The following is a 14,962-nucleotide window of genomic DNA, read 5'->3' as shown; positions in this document are numbered from 1 at the left end:
AGCAACCTCTGTGTAAAGATGAAAATATCAGAGGGGTATTGAAGGCAGCACAGGAGCAGAACATCTGAACAAGTTTGAAGAATAGAAAGAGAGGTCCCTCTTACCACCCTCTCTCAGGACTTTGGGATTTCAGTCCATTTCTGAAACAGTTCATTGATCATCTGCTTTACTAAGGCAAATTGAGAGACAGAATGAAGATAAATGTCTCCTGCATCCAGCACTCCAGATAGCTGTTGACCTGTGGTGGCAGCCCACAGCCACTGAGTACCCCCAGCAGCCCACCATGGCTGCTCAGACTGGCTGGAAGTATATGAAAACACATCAGCTGCAGAGCTAATGGAGTTGGCACTTCATCAGCTGCCTAGAATTCTCCATGCTCTCATCAAGGACAGCTTGAAGCAGCAGCTGGTTCTTAATCTACTTAGACCATTAGAGACAGAACAAGGAAGCAGCCTAGCATTGTGGAAGTAAAAAGCTCCTACTCTGATGTAGGAGGTAAAAAATTAGCTCATTCTCTCTCACTTTCTCTCTATACACACTCCTTTCTGCCTTAAGTAAAGAGTACTTCTGTGGAGAGGGGTTATATATAATCTATAACAATGGAAATGGATATCCACCATGGCTCCATCCTGCTGGGCTCCAGCCTTGTGGCCATCAGGGCCCCAGGAGACCCTGCTTGGCTTTGTGGGAGATGCAGACAGTCACAGCACATGCAGATGCCTGCATAGTGCTCAGCATTTGTGCCCCACTGTGGAACAGGTCCAACATCAGCAGCGTGCCTGAACCACTGGCTTCTGATCAGCCTTTTGTAATGTCAAGGGGCTTTTATTGTCCCATAACCCCTGCACATATGCACTGAGGCAATGTACAGAGGCAGATTCACTGCTGAATTCTTGACTGGGAAGGAAACAGGTCCTGTTAATATTTCTTTTTCCACATATCTGTTTACTTTCTTTAATTAAAATAGGGGATTACTCGCAAAAAACTATTGCAGCAGCTCCAAATAAAGCAAAATAAACTCCTTCAGAATTTAAGGCTTGCAGGAAGGCAACAGTCTAATTCACCACACATTCACAGTCTGAACTCCTGCATAGATGCATATCGTTCAACTGCTCCAGGGGCTTTTCTAACAAAGTGAAGTGGGGACTAGCATCCAGCTCCTGGAAGCAGTGTTCCTGGGGGATTACACGGGCTGTGCTCCCACGGGAAGGTATGACTAGGCTGGATCCCTGGGTGCAATTTTAGTTACACAGCTCTTTCTCCACCCTGTGGCTGTGTTTGGCTTTACAGACTCTTCCTGAGCAGCCAGGGACCTGTGGCAGGGTTTTCACCTGCCTTTTCCAGGGCTGTAGGGCCAACTGTGTTGCTTGGTTGCAGCTGCTCCTCCATCTGGGGTAGGAGGTGTTCACAGGTATAGGTCAGGGAATGTGTTGGAGGTCTCATCCTCAGTTTTGATGTCCATGTCTGGTTTGAGGCAGGTATGAGTTTTGCCTGACAGGGAGACACAACACCAGGCAGTGGCACAGGGTCTGTCAAGCCCGGGATGGCCTGGGGACGAGCAATCTTATGCTGCTTAAAGGCTGATGTAACGTTACCTGGGAAAGGCTGGCCTGTAAAAAGGATTTTATGATTTCTTGCTTTAGTTCCTGGTCTTCAAATTTACAACTTTTTATGGTCCAAGAGCAGCCTGCAAGAAATACTACAACAAATCCCCATAATTATAATTCCTCTACTATTCTTATCCACTGACAGGTTAAATGTCTGATTTGTAATTACTACAAATAAGGTCAAGAACAGGGTAGGACTGACGTCTATAATAAAAGCTCCATGATAAAAAATTCAGTAGCTTCCTAGTAGAAGACCAGTGTTGACCCTGTAGAAGTCAGTAATTAAGACTGAAACTCTCCTGAGGACTGAATTGCCAAGGAAACTCACCTAAGTTTCAGTGCTCAGACATTTACTTTCAGTGCTCAGAAAGGGTTTAGGTGCTTGTTCCGACAATAATTTTACTAAAAAGACATGTCTTTCTGTGTCTCACTTGCTAACGATTAAAACATCAGAATGGCATTACAATACATCACAGCAAGAGAAGTTAAAGGGTAAATAAATTAATGAGATTTTGTCTTCTGGACGAGAACTTGGCCACAGCATTCTGTGTATAAAGATCCAACACATTTGGAACAACCTTTCACGGGGTTTGTCACTCTTTGGCAAATTCTCCTTGAAGAAAGAGCGTGTGGCCGTGACTCCACAGCCGCAAGTCCGAGCCGAGAGAGCCTGCGAAGAGCCTGGTCCGCACGCACCGGCCCCGGCACCGCGGAGCCCGGGTCACTTCTGAAGAGCTCAGCTGCCCTCCCAGCTCTCCCTGTTCTCCTTTTTATTTATTATTGGTTTGAAACCACGCAAACATACATAACCCTCCCCACATTTTCTGCGACAAAAAACCCCCAAGCCCTGCAACTTCCCCGTGCCGCCCTCGGGCGGGGCGCGGCGCTGGCTCCGGGCCGCCCCTGCCCGCCCGTCGCTGCGGCTCTGCTGCCACCTGCCGCGGGCACCGGCACCGGCACCGGGACCAGCACCCGGACCGGGACCGCCTGGCTGTGCGCCGGGGGGCACGGGCACACAGTACTGGAACCGGGCAGGATCCGTCTTGCCCGCTCTCCTCCCTGTCTCAGCGCCTTTCCCAACCCGGCAGAAGGCCACGGCCGTGTCACCGGAGGGCCAAAACCCGCTGGGTTTGAAGCTCGGGGCTCCTGAAGCCTCCGCCCGCTTTCCGCAGCGATGCTGGTGCGTACGCGAGGTGCGGCTCGGCCGAGTGCGGAGATGACGCTCCCGCTGCGGGTTTGAGCGTAAATCCTGGTTACAATGGCAGGGAACGGAGCATCACCCCCGGAACAGGAGCAAACAGCAGGATGTTGGCTACCGCTCCCGAAATGACAACAACCCCAGACGGGGAAGCAGGGACATTGTTCCTTACTGGTACACAGGGCTCACCATCACCCTCATCACAGTGGGACGGCCAAGTCAGAGCCCCAGACCGAGGTGTTCCCAGCTGCCGCACGTCCCGCCCGTGTCTCCGCCCCTGTCACCCACCTCCTCCCAGCTGCGGGACCCCCGAGCCCCGCTGGGGACAGGCCTCTGCCACCCGCGTCCTGCCCTCTGCCAGCGCCCTGAACAGCCGTGGCTGCTCCCTTCCACCGGGTCAGCGAGAGCCCGATGCTGGGAAGGATGCTTGGATGTTAATTCCAGGGAAACAGACAGCAGTGCTGCTGCCGTGAAATCAGAACCGACTCGGAAAGCACGGTGTCAGGGACACAGATATTTAGATAGATCTTGTCAAAAAGGGGCACAAAAGGGACACAGCTCCTCACCGGCAGAACGACTCCTCAGAGCAAATGGTAGCAGTGACACTGCTTCTTTGCCACACTTCCATACTTTCCAAGTGCATTAGTATTAACAAAAAATATTTTTTTTCCATTTAAATTTAACCCAGTGCTAGAAATCATTCAAGAATGAAAGATACAGTGGGACCTTCCCTTGCACAGAAATAGAGGAGAAGGTACAATAGCCAGAAGGCTGGTATGGGACAGGCATGGCACAAATCTGCAGAACTGAAATGACTGTTTTAATTAAATAAATAAGCTTTTTAAGCAAACAGCTACTTAAACATCTTTAGTGTTTATTTGTTCATAGAATTGAAATGAGATCTGAAGCTCCCAAGGAGTCCCTAAAATCTTGCCATTTATCTCATGTCCTTGAGGCTGCAGCATGCCCAGTGAGTGCCTGCCATTTCTGTGGGTTTAGCAGTGATGAATATAATGGCCCCAGCTTTCATTTATATTATAATACCATATTAATGTGAAGGGGCCATCAAGTGAATTCTGCTACTTTTCAAGATTTAGGAGCATAAAAAATAGCAAAGCAGGCAGACAGGAACATGGCAATTGTCTCCCTGATTTCTGAAAAGAAACATAAAATTGAGGAGAAGAAAAAGGTGGATTTGCTGAATTCTGATCATTATGCTTGAAGCAAGTACAATGCTGTATTTACTCAGAGCGTTTAAGGAGAGATGGTATCACTAGAGCATGTAATCCAGCCTCCTGCACATCACAAGCCATTAACATTCACTCAGTCATTCCTTTATCAGGCTTCATCATTTGAGTTTGACTAATGCTTATTTTCAGAAATCCAGTTATTGTGCTTTTGAAGGCCAAAGAAATTAATTTGCTGCTTTTAATAGCAGCTTGTTCCAGTGACTAATCTCAGTCTTAAAATGCAGGCCTTCTCGTGAGTTTGAAGCAGTCTAGCTTCCCCTTATGTGCTGCCTATTGTACCTTTCCTTGCTAGACTAAAAAACCTATTAATTCCCAGTACTTCCTCCCTGGAAAAGAGTGATACATTGAAATCAGATGACATTTTAGATTTTTGAGGTAGGAGTAGGGTGGGCTGGATGGGAATTTTTTTATAAACGAAACAGATTATTTTTGTGCTCACCTCTTAGACATTTTCTGAAGTTTCATGTAACTTTCATGATTCTAAATTTGGGTGTGTCTTTGAAAGACTATATATGGACAAGAAGTTCTACATCAAAAATATAAAATAAGATGGTTTTAAGCATAATTAGAGCTGAACTTATGTTCTTAGTTGTTTTACATGTAAATGTAACACCAGCTTCTTTGAAGTTGCTTTTTCTGTTCATAATTTTTTTTCATTCCATCACAATGTTCTGATTTCTAGGTATTGACATGACTTACACATCTGGACTATTTTAGATAAAATTATTAAGGGATTGAACAATTCACTGTGGAATGTCTTTTAAAAGTTTTTTTTTGGTTGCTCAGTTTTTTTCATTCTTTCTTAGGCAGAGAGCATTTACCCAGAGAAAGCAGTAGTAATATTAAAAGCAGCAGAGCAACTTTAATCCAACATGGTGCAAGAGAAGTCTACTAGAAGGAAACTGCTGTCAAAATGTTGTGGAAGATAACATCTACAGATGGAGAGGAATATCCTGTGCCCTCTCTACTCTCAACTAGGATGTGCCAAGTACCCTGGCTACTCCATTCTGACTGACTAGCTATGCCCCATCAGTTAGTATCAGGCTCTGGTAAATGATCCTTTACTAATGCTTTGAAAGTCCATTTGTAGTTAATAAAAGTAAATTTTGAACTAACCTGTGTCTTTTCTCTAGGTGGGTAAACACAGGAGATACTTCATGTTTCAAGAATAGGAACAGCAGTTTTTCCCATCCCCAAATATATTAAATGGTGTTACTTTTCTCATTAAAGAAAAGTTGCTGAGCATAGACTGAGCCCAGCCAGGTGCAAAGACGTCTTCAGTGAGTTTTCTGCTTGGCCATTGCCTATGGACCAGAGCAGGGAAGAGGGAAAATCAGTCTTGGAGAAGGTATTGTCTCGTGTCATCTTTCATGTTGAGACAGTTCATCCGGATATTTATGACGAATTTTCACTTTCAAATTGTACTTTTCTCTTTCCATCTGAAACTAATAGCGCTCCTCTTCACCAGTATACAGAAATATGTATTTCTTCCTGTTTCCTGAAACATACCTTTCCTAAACCCTGGCTCTTTTCCTGTTCCTCCTCTCCAAGCTTCCTACCCTCCTTCTCAGTATGAGCTAGATTTCTTCCTCAATAACTTCTTGTTTCCTGAGCACTGGACAGGAAAAACAAACATCCCTGGAGGTACTTCCTACCTTTTAGTTAGCAAAATCTTCTCAGCCCAGTCTCTTCAAAGCTGGAAGAAACAGGTAGAGGGAAAAACCTGGTCTTCTATCCTGTCCTTTACTGGGCTCTTCATGATTGCTGTGACCTGAAGCTCCCAAAATCCCTCCAGCTTGAGCTGCCATGCACAAAGTTTTGTTTTGGTTTTTTTGTTGTTTGTTTGTCTGTTTGGGTTTTTTTAATTGTTTTTGTTTGTTTGTTTGTTTTGGTGTTTTTGTTTTGGTTTGGGGTTTTTTTGTTTGTTTGTTTTTTTGTGTTTTTTTTCTCACAGGACTCTTGCAGATCTGAGCTTTACTCTAGACTTACCATGGAGTTCGTCAGTGCTATGATGATGGTGAAATGAGTATTACATTTTTTAAAATACAAATAAAATTAATTTTCTTCCTAGTCCCACTTATAGAAATGCATTCTTATGCCTACAAATGTTCTGCCAGAAAATTTCATGAGATGCTTGACCAATGGCATGGAAAATTTGAGACTGAAGTTCATTAATGACAAGTACTGGTGTAAAGGAATTTATCATCTATTCACATGTGCATGTGTTGGGAATACAGATGCAAACTGGTTGTGTTTAGTTATAGCAGATGAAGCCAAAGGGAAGAAATTAAATTAAAGTTTTTTGAATAGTGCAAGGAAACATTTATAGAACTATATGATAACATGATACCCCAAAAAACTCTCTGCAAAAGAGTGAATCATTACCATTGAAGAAAGTTCTTGAATTTGGTGCTAACATCGACTGCTAATATATCAGTTTAATGCCTTTTTTTGTAAGCTCTGTCTGCAGAAAAACATAGATTCCATTATTTCAGCAGCATACATTGATGTACCAGCACAGATGTACCAGCACAGTCTCAAATGTAGTTTCCTTTTCATCTCATTTTATAGGAGCCATAGTTCCCACTGCACCTACCCTGCAGGTGCAGTTATTTCCAATCATGTGGTGTAATGTATCTTGTCAGGCAATGGATGCTCAGTCTCAAAGGTTATGAAGACCTGAATTTTTTCCCCTGCATCACTGCAACATGCTGACAGCATCTGGAACAAAATCCCCATGGCAGAGGGACAAAGCTGGGGCCAAATATTTTTGGCTGGGAAGAAGCAGGTGCTGAAAATAGATCCAATGACTCCACAGTCTGATCACACTTTGCCTTTGAGAGAGCATTTCCACTCCAACCTACGCAGACACACTTCAGAAAGCATTATTCCCACATAGATCTGTTTGCTGTGATGGAGAGCTGTGATTCCAGAAAGAAAAATGTGTTACTGCCAATGAAACCCGTTCGGGAGTCTGCTGTCACTTTTGGGGAAGATGTGCTCGGATAGAGCAATGGGTGGCGGTATAAACTCCTGAAAGGAGGAGAGCTGTGCTCGGCGGCGCTGGTATAAACTCCTGAAAGGAGGAGAGCTGTGCTCGGCAGCGCTGGTATAAACTCCTGAAAGGAGGAGAGCTGTGCTCGGCGGCCCTGGTATAAACTCCTGAAAGGCGGAGAGCTGTGCTGGGCGGCGCTGGCTGAGCCTGTGCCGGCAGCGCCCGGCCCGGCTGCGGGCAGGGCACGGCAGAGCCCGCGGCAGTCCCGCTGCACGCTGCCTGCCTTGGAGAGACATCCAGCGGGGCAGGCTGGGAAGGTGTGATGTATGCCTCTCATTCCTCACACTTTCCAGACTAACAAAATGGGACTGTGAAAAGCTAAGAAGCTTTTTGTCCTGTTTGACGCAGCCAAAAGGAACTGAATAATTTAGTGCCTCCCCAGACTGTCCCTCCAGACAGTATTCAAAAGCATTCTCTAATCTATTTGTTTCTGTTTCCTTTTTGACAAAGAGGGGGAGAACTATATTGATACAAATTTTTTTATACAGGTTATACTTGTTTATTTAGTTAAATGTAAGAAACAGTGAGGTTCCTTCCAGAATAAGGTAAAGTGAAGCAAGAAGAGTCAAAGGGGTTTTGCCTTTAACCAGCAGTGTACAAGGAGGGAATTCCCAGTATCTGTTTAGAGCAAAAACAAGTAACATTATAACTTTGGAGATATCCAGAAAGGGGGGCACATCAGCAAAGAGAGCACAGTGATGTGGTGGGGGTTGAAAGGGCTGTCAGCTCCTCATATGGTTTCTGAAACCCAGATGTCCCTTGGGTAATGTAAGTTAGTGCAATGACAATTACAGCAAGTTAGATACTATTTTGGTCATAATAATCTTTAATTTTTAGCTACTGGAAGTGAACTTGTGACTGAAAAGCATCTATTGTTCATTCTTATCCATCGCTGACATCTCTCACCCACTTGCCCAGGAACAATTTCCCTCATATATTTTACCTTGAAAACTACCCCCTTTCATGAATTGACTGAGAGTTATCACTCATCTTATTCCTGAACTCACCTAACATTTTTCTTCACAGGTTAAAAATACAATATTGGCTTCACCGGAAGCCATTAATCTTTGTAAAAAAAAAGTCAGTAGTCCCAGTATAGCATCTGACACGAGATAACACAATGGATCATCAAAGAAGGTAATTACATATATTTCACTGGTGACAATAAAGATAAATAGTTAGCAGCTCATGGACCAGCTCTTCTGTTTTCCAGAAATGAAAAGTTGATCCCAGAAAGAAGCCAAGAAACGGTCACAATCTGTTATGTCTTACAAGGTAAATGCCATCAAAGTGAAACACATCACAGATGGTAAATGTGCCCCAGAGGCTTCCTGCAAGTCTGTCATGTGGCCATGAAATGCTGCTGCCTGCTCTTCAGGTCCTCCTGTGCACAAAACCCCTCCTCTCCTCGTATCATCTCCTTCTCCTGGGACACAGTGAATTCCAGGGAAAAGTTTGCAGCCCTGACTTACAACAGCATTTTTATTACGCTTACCTTACTTTGATATTTGGAGACGAGCAAGCTGGGAAATGACACACATGGAGAACCTCCCCTCCATGTGTGCTATCACAGCTGGCTTACATGTGGTCTTAAGTGACCCTTCTAACTGAATGGATAGAAATTCACGTTTATCTCCAGGTATTAGGCTTTTTTCCTTCTTCAATTACTAACTAAAGGTGTAAAATCTAACAGAGGGTCACAGCTTCTTACTTGTTATTTCAAATTCTCTGTCTCATTAAATAAGATGACAATAATATGTATTTTGGAAAGATTTGGGAAAATGAAGTGAATCTGAGTGGAGGATTAAAAAATCTTGAATTTGAATTCTTTATACACCAATTTGTCTCAAAACAGTAAAACCACCTCCTAACTGAGGCTGAAAAGATGAATTAGCTCATCTCATGCAGAATCTGTTTGCTTTCTGGCACAATATGCATGTATGTATTTGATTTGAGACTTGGCTGTAGAAACTGATATTAGTATGAATTAGCCCAAAAATACTCTTTTACAATGAAGGAGAATTATGGCAAAGTCATATTCCAAATCAGCTAAAGCAATCATGTATTTCTAATAAACAAAGAATAGAGAATATGGCATTGACACTGGTTTTGCTCTATAGGTTTTACCTTTCCTCAGTCTTTCTTTTCAGTTTCCTCCCTCTGTGATTTAGGCAAGCAAATGTTTTTATCATGAGACACAGACATGCACAAACCAAACAGAACATGATTTCTGGCCATTTAAAAATATTAAATATATATAAAATTTACAGTTGTTCCTCTTTTATTTCTGTATGGATAAATATATACATACGTATTATATTTACACATATACATATGTATATACATATATATACATACACACATATAAAGCCACATAAACTCACATAAATATATAAATATAAACATTCATAAAATTCTAAATACCAGATTGTTTAAAGATGTCAATGCTTCATAAATTTATAAATATTTTACAAAATTCACTTTGACATATTCAAACCCCAAAGCATAACATTCATCTGCTTCCCTTACTGTTCAGTCATGATTTATTTCCTATCTGGCAAAACTGATTTATCACCTCTCTTATGATTGGGATTATGTCACTTTTTAATACACTGAATCCTTGATTTTTACTAAAGCTAATTTCCTTTTAAGATTTGTCTGAAGCAGTCTATTGTAATATACTCCTGCAGGATCTGCATTCAAATTGATTTGTCATTATTTTCCATTCCATTAACCTAAGCCCTGTCCTCCTCAGACAGTTTAGTGCCAAGCTCTGCAGTGGGTGTGATGGTGCCCAGTTGCAAGGAGGAAGCCAAGCATGGCAATGACAGGTGCTGAGCCTTTCTGACAAGAAAACTGCTCTGTATTTTGGGTAGCTTTCACCTATGCAAGGGAGTTAGTGGGGTCACAAAGGATACAAGAGCCACACAACAACCATAAAGACTTTGGAAGAGATTCTGGCTAAGCAGGTTAATAATGTCCACTCCTGGTCAGGATCTGGGCTTCTGTTCAGGGGTAAAGGCTGAGATGATATTACTCTTTGTACAGCAGAAATTCTCTTTAGATTTTTTTCTTAATTGTAGCACCTCAAGTAGCCTAGTGCCTGATACTAATAAAAAGGGATATGGACCTCATACAGAAAAAAGAACATTGCTGACTCAGCTACTATCACCAGTTTCCTGTAATTCCCTTATTTAGTATTAAGGTGTTTTATTCAAGAGCAGCACATCTTTGTTCCTTTGTGAGCAGATAACCCCATAACACACACAGAAGGTGTGGAGACCTTGAGCACTCACCTCCCCCAATGCTGAGGCCAGCAGATGCTCTAGCCTCTTGTATCCATCTTCTTGGTCAGCTTCTCCTTCTGGAAAGAGCTGGGGAGCAGCACTGGCAGCTTTGGCGGGCGAATGCTTCTTTCACACCTGCAAATGGTCAGTTGCTTATAAAGACGATCATCTGCCAAGTGAGATGAGGGTACCAGTGGTGTAGCCACATCCCTTTCAGACCATGTGTGCAGCCAGGATGCTGGATGGTGGCTCCTGTGGTTCTTCAGGGAGTTCTGACATGTGGATCACGGCTGCAAAGCCACATAGGATACTTGTGCTACCTTGTCCTTGAGTTAAATAGTTAAACAAGGATTCACTACCCTTATCCAAAGAAACAAAAGCTAGACATTTCTGCTAATGATGCTAGTAACCTCCTTCCAGGGAATGGGGAAGCAATTTCATTAACAGCTCATAACAACTCATTTGATTGAAATAAATCAGGCTTTTTTTATTCATCTTCTAAACTCTGTTCACTTATGTCATGTTTTCTAAATATTTTGTAATCTCTGTTACTTTCTTTCAAAATTTCTCCACTACTTCTCAATTTCTCCAAAACAGGATTTAATACTCTAATCAAAACTCAACAGTATTGAACAAAGTGGAAAAGAACCTCTGTAGCACATGGGAAATGTCCCTACATCCCTAGTATCTGACTTGCTATTTTCTCAGTGACATCACTGAGTACTCAGCCAGTCAGTGATACTTTCAAGCATTATGAAATGTTTCTGCCTATCTCACTTGTTAACATTTTGTGTTTGACTGTTTGCTTGAGATCCAGAGGGCAATTTCTGCCATCTCAGACAGAATGTGGGTGGAAGTGGCTAAGTTGAAGATAGCAAGATTCAGAGAGTCTATATCCCACCATTGCCCAAACATGACAGTCTGGTTCCTAAACACAGGCAGACAAGCACACAAAAACCAGCCTGCCCGGTGTCCCAGACCTGCTGGGGTTCATACCTAGGACAAAGACAAACACCATGTCCACCCAGGTCTGTTAGAAGTCCTTAGACACTTGACATAGAGAAAAATGCAGTGCCCAAGGAGATTTCTTCTGAGCAGCCTGGATGGGGGAGGATGAGCCATGTCTCCATACAGCAGTTTGATTTTTATTGATCTGAAGACTTCTTCCCTCTATGGGTAATTTGTTTTACCTTGGCTTGCAATGTCAAACCCAATAATGTGTGCACGCTGCAATTTAAGATTGTGTATACATGGATGATTACACAGCATGATAATTTGTTAAGCCACACTAATTTAATGATATGCTAATACATTCAGTATTAGAGTTCTTCTTTTCTTAACAGCATGTGATTTAGCATGTGTTGATTTAGCATCAGGTCGACTCCCCTTTAGCTTGTGATCACATTTTCTTTGCTCTGCTTTTTCTCAAAAGAATATTCTGTCACATGAGATACAACATTTAGTACAGCATTCAATACAGCATTTTTTGTTTTTTCCTCACTGAATTACATCATACTAAATTTAGAAAGCATGCCTGTTTTCTTGGGATCACTGTGAATTTTGATCATATCTTCTGCAGAACCTGTAACTATTCCCAGGTCAATGAATATAATACTCCACATCAATGATGATTTTTAGTAAATTATCAAAGTTGTCAATGAAATTGCTGAATAGTACTGAGAGCAGGTTAGATTTTTCTCTTTCTCACTCTCCAAAAGACCTTCATATTTCACAAATGGGCAAACATATATGCTTATATAAAACAATATTTTTTGATGCATCAGTTTTAATTTTAGAAAAACTTCATTTAGAGAATATTTTATAGTTTTATATGAAAATGGTGCACTGGAACTGAATCAAAAGCCTCAATGAAATGAAGATCTATCACAGACTACTATTTTTTGCCTAATTCCTTAGGCCATTCATCTTGTTAAAGAGGAAAATTAAATTGGCTGACATAATAGGATGTTGGCACACCAGCACTGCCTAGTTTTTATCACTGTGTTATCCTCTAGCTACTTATAAATTGCTTGTTTAAAAAGTCACAGCAAAATTTGTGGAGGGATTGTGTTAGGGCTGCAATGGGTTATGTAAGGTACTTGTCTACATTTCAAAATTTTCACACTTCAGCTGTGCTGCTACAGTTAAAACAATAGCAGCCTTCCACAAACCCACTGTCAGTGTCAGTGCAGTTCAACTGGAATAAATATGTTAATTCCAGAGCATGTACTCTGCACCTGATTATTTGGTTCAGCAATCGAAATAAAATATGTCACATCTATGCCTCAGCTTTACTTGACCTTACCAGTTCATCAGCAACGCCTGTCCTCATTTATCCGGGTATGCCTACAATACTGCGCTGACATTCAGCCATCTGTGAAGCTGTTGTACAAGAAACAGCTTGCTTGTTAGTCCTGAGATCCTTTCCAGATTGCAGGAAGGATCAGCCTATTTTAGGGAACTCGTGAAGGCTAAGGGAAGCTAAGACGTTACTGGAATTTCGGCTAGAAGTGATCAAGTTGTGCTACACCAGCACAGAACTGCTGTAAGTGATGCTCCATGGCATAACATCCAGTGTTAGGATATAGACAAAAGCAACCACTAAGCTGCTCTAATGACCTCTCCCTAAATTTCATTCTCATTAAAACTGCTGACATATAGCTGGAAAATTTTGAGCCTTCCACAAGAGATATAAAAAATGAAAATTCCTTCATAGAAGCAATGAGCCATCACAGTATCAAATGTTGAATTTTATTGGTCTTACTGTCAAGACCTTTCACAGCCTCTTTGAACACCACCTGTCCGTGGTGTTCCTAGCACCAGCCATTAAACCAGGAGATGTCATCTTTCACCTCCAGGTGGCTCAGGATGCCAAAATTCATCATCTCTGTGTTAAATTTTCAAACAGACGTCTTTCTTGACTTTCTTGAACTCAGTCCCTTCTTGGGAAGACATCCCTGAGGGTATCTTCCACTTCATTATCCCCTCTTTTTCTGATGGCTGCAAAACAAATGACAGCTGATGGGATGCTGGGATGCTGCTCTTCATTTTAATTAATAGCATCTCACTTTTTTCCATCAGTTTCTCTCCTGTGTCTGCCTATCAGTTGTTTCTTATCTATTGGTTGGACTGTAAACTCTTCGTGGTAAGGGAAAATTTTCAGCCTGTAAATGTACAATGTTCAAAAATGTACAAGTGGTCCATAGCCAGAGCTCCTGAGCATTACAATAGTATATATATAATACATGAGCAATAAAAATCTAATGATTCAAGCAACTAGGCACTTTTCTATGCCAAATAAATTTCATTTTTCATATTATTTCTGGTACTTCCTTTGTTTAGACTAATGTTTGTTTCATGCCTACCATGGCTTTTGTCTAATCAAGAAATGTGGCAAAGTGTTCATTAAATTTTCTGCTGAGTTGCTAAAGGCATTCCCAGAAGGAGACTTGTGTGCCCTGAAAGGAGCTGAAAACTGTGAAGTAGGCTAGAAGCTCTTTCTGGTTTTCCTGTTGCAAACAGTAAAAACACACAGAGATGCTTCAAGATTCACTTTGTAGAAACAAATCCATTCAGTTACTTCTGCCCACTAATGACTGCTTACAAGTAATTCAGTTTTGAGGTTTTTTTACAAACAGAAGAGATTAGTGTTCTTTTTGTTATGATACACAATGTTCTCACTCAAAATTGGAGGATGACATTCTACACCTATAGTATTAATGACTGTAAATCAAAGCACATCAATGGAATGGCATAGCTAATTTCATTATTTGTTACTTTCCATCAGATTTTATATGCTTCTCCCTTTGATTTCAGCTAAAAATCCTATAAAAATTATTTTTATAATTTATTTCCTAACACCCCAAAGGCTACAAGTCTAAAGTAATTGTTTGATGTCGTCTACAAATTGCCTGGTTGGAAATATCATTACATTTTAACTAATGCAAAATTTAAAATGTAATAAAGAGTGTACTCTATTTTTTTCTCAAAAAATTTAATTGCAGAATTATTTACAGGAGATGAACATAAACAATACATAAACCAATTGAAAGAGGCAGCTTCATAAAAGAGCCATGGGGCAAAATAGTGAAGCACATTTTCTTACAATCAGCTGGAGGTGAGTAGAGAACCAAGAAAAAAAAGAATAACTCAATAATAAAACAATTTTCAAATATGTTTTCAAAGTAACAAATAACATTCTGGTAAAGAAGATATTACTGAGAAGCAATAAATTATTGTAGCAATGAAACAACATACTGTACATTCAATTTAGGTATCCTGCATGCTACTAAATAGAATTTATCAAAAGAACCATAAAAGCATGAGAAAGAATTACATAAAATAGTTTAATTCTAGTGAAGTGTAGCTTTATACAGATGGTGAATATTTGGCACTCAGTTCATCCTCATTGTTGATATGATTTCTTATGTATATATATTTTTATATATATTTATATATACTTTTAATGATAACTAAACAGCTAGTTTCCTGGTTCTAACATTCCTTGAAGTTCTATAGGAGGCATTTAATTTAGTCCTTAGACCACACTTGATTATTTTGGCATG

Source organism: Onychostruthus taczanowskii, unplaced genomic scaffold (genome assembly GCF_017590055.1).
Source record: "Onychostruthus taczanowskii isolate IOZ18803 unplaced genomic scaffold, ASM1759005v1 scaffold11, whole genome shotgun sequence".
Classification (NCBI taxonomy): Eukaryota; Metazoa; Chordata; class Aves; order Passeriformes; family Passeridae; genus Onychostruthus; species Onychostruthus taczanowskii.
Note: the sequence above shows the minus strand (reverse complement) of the source record.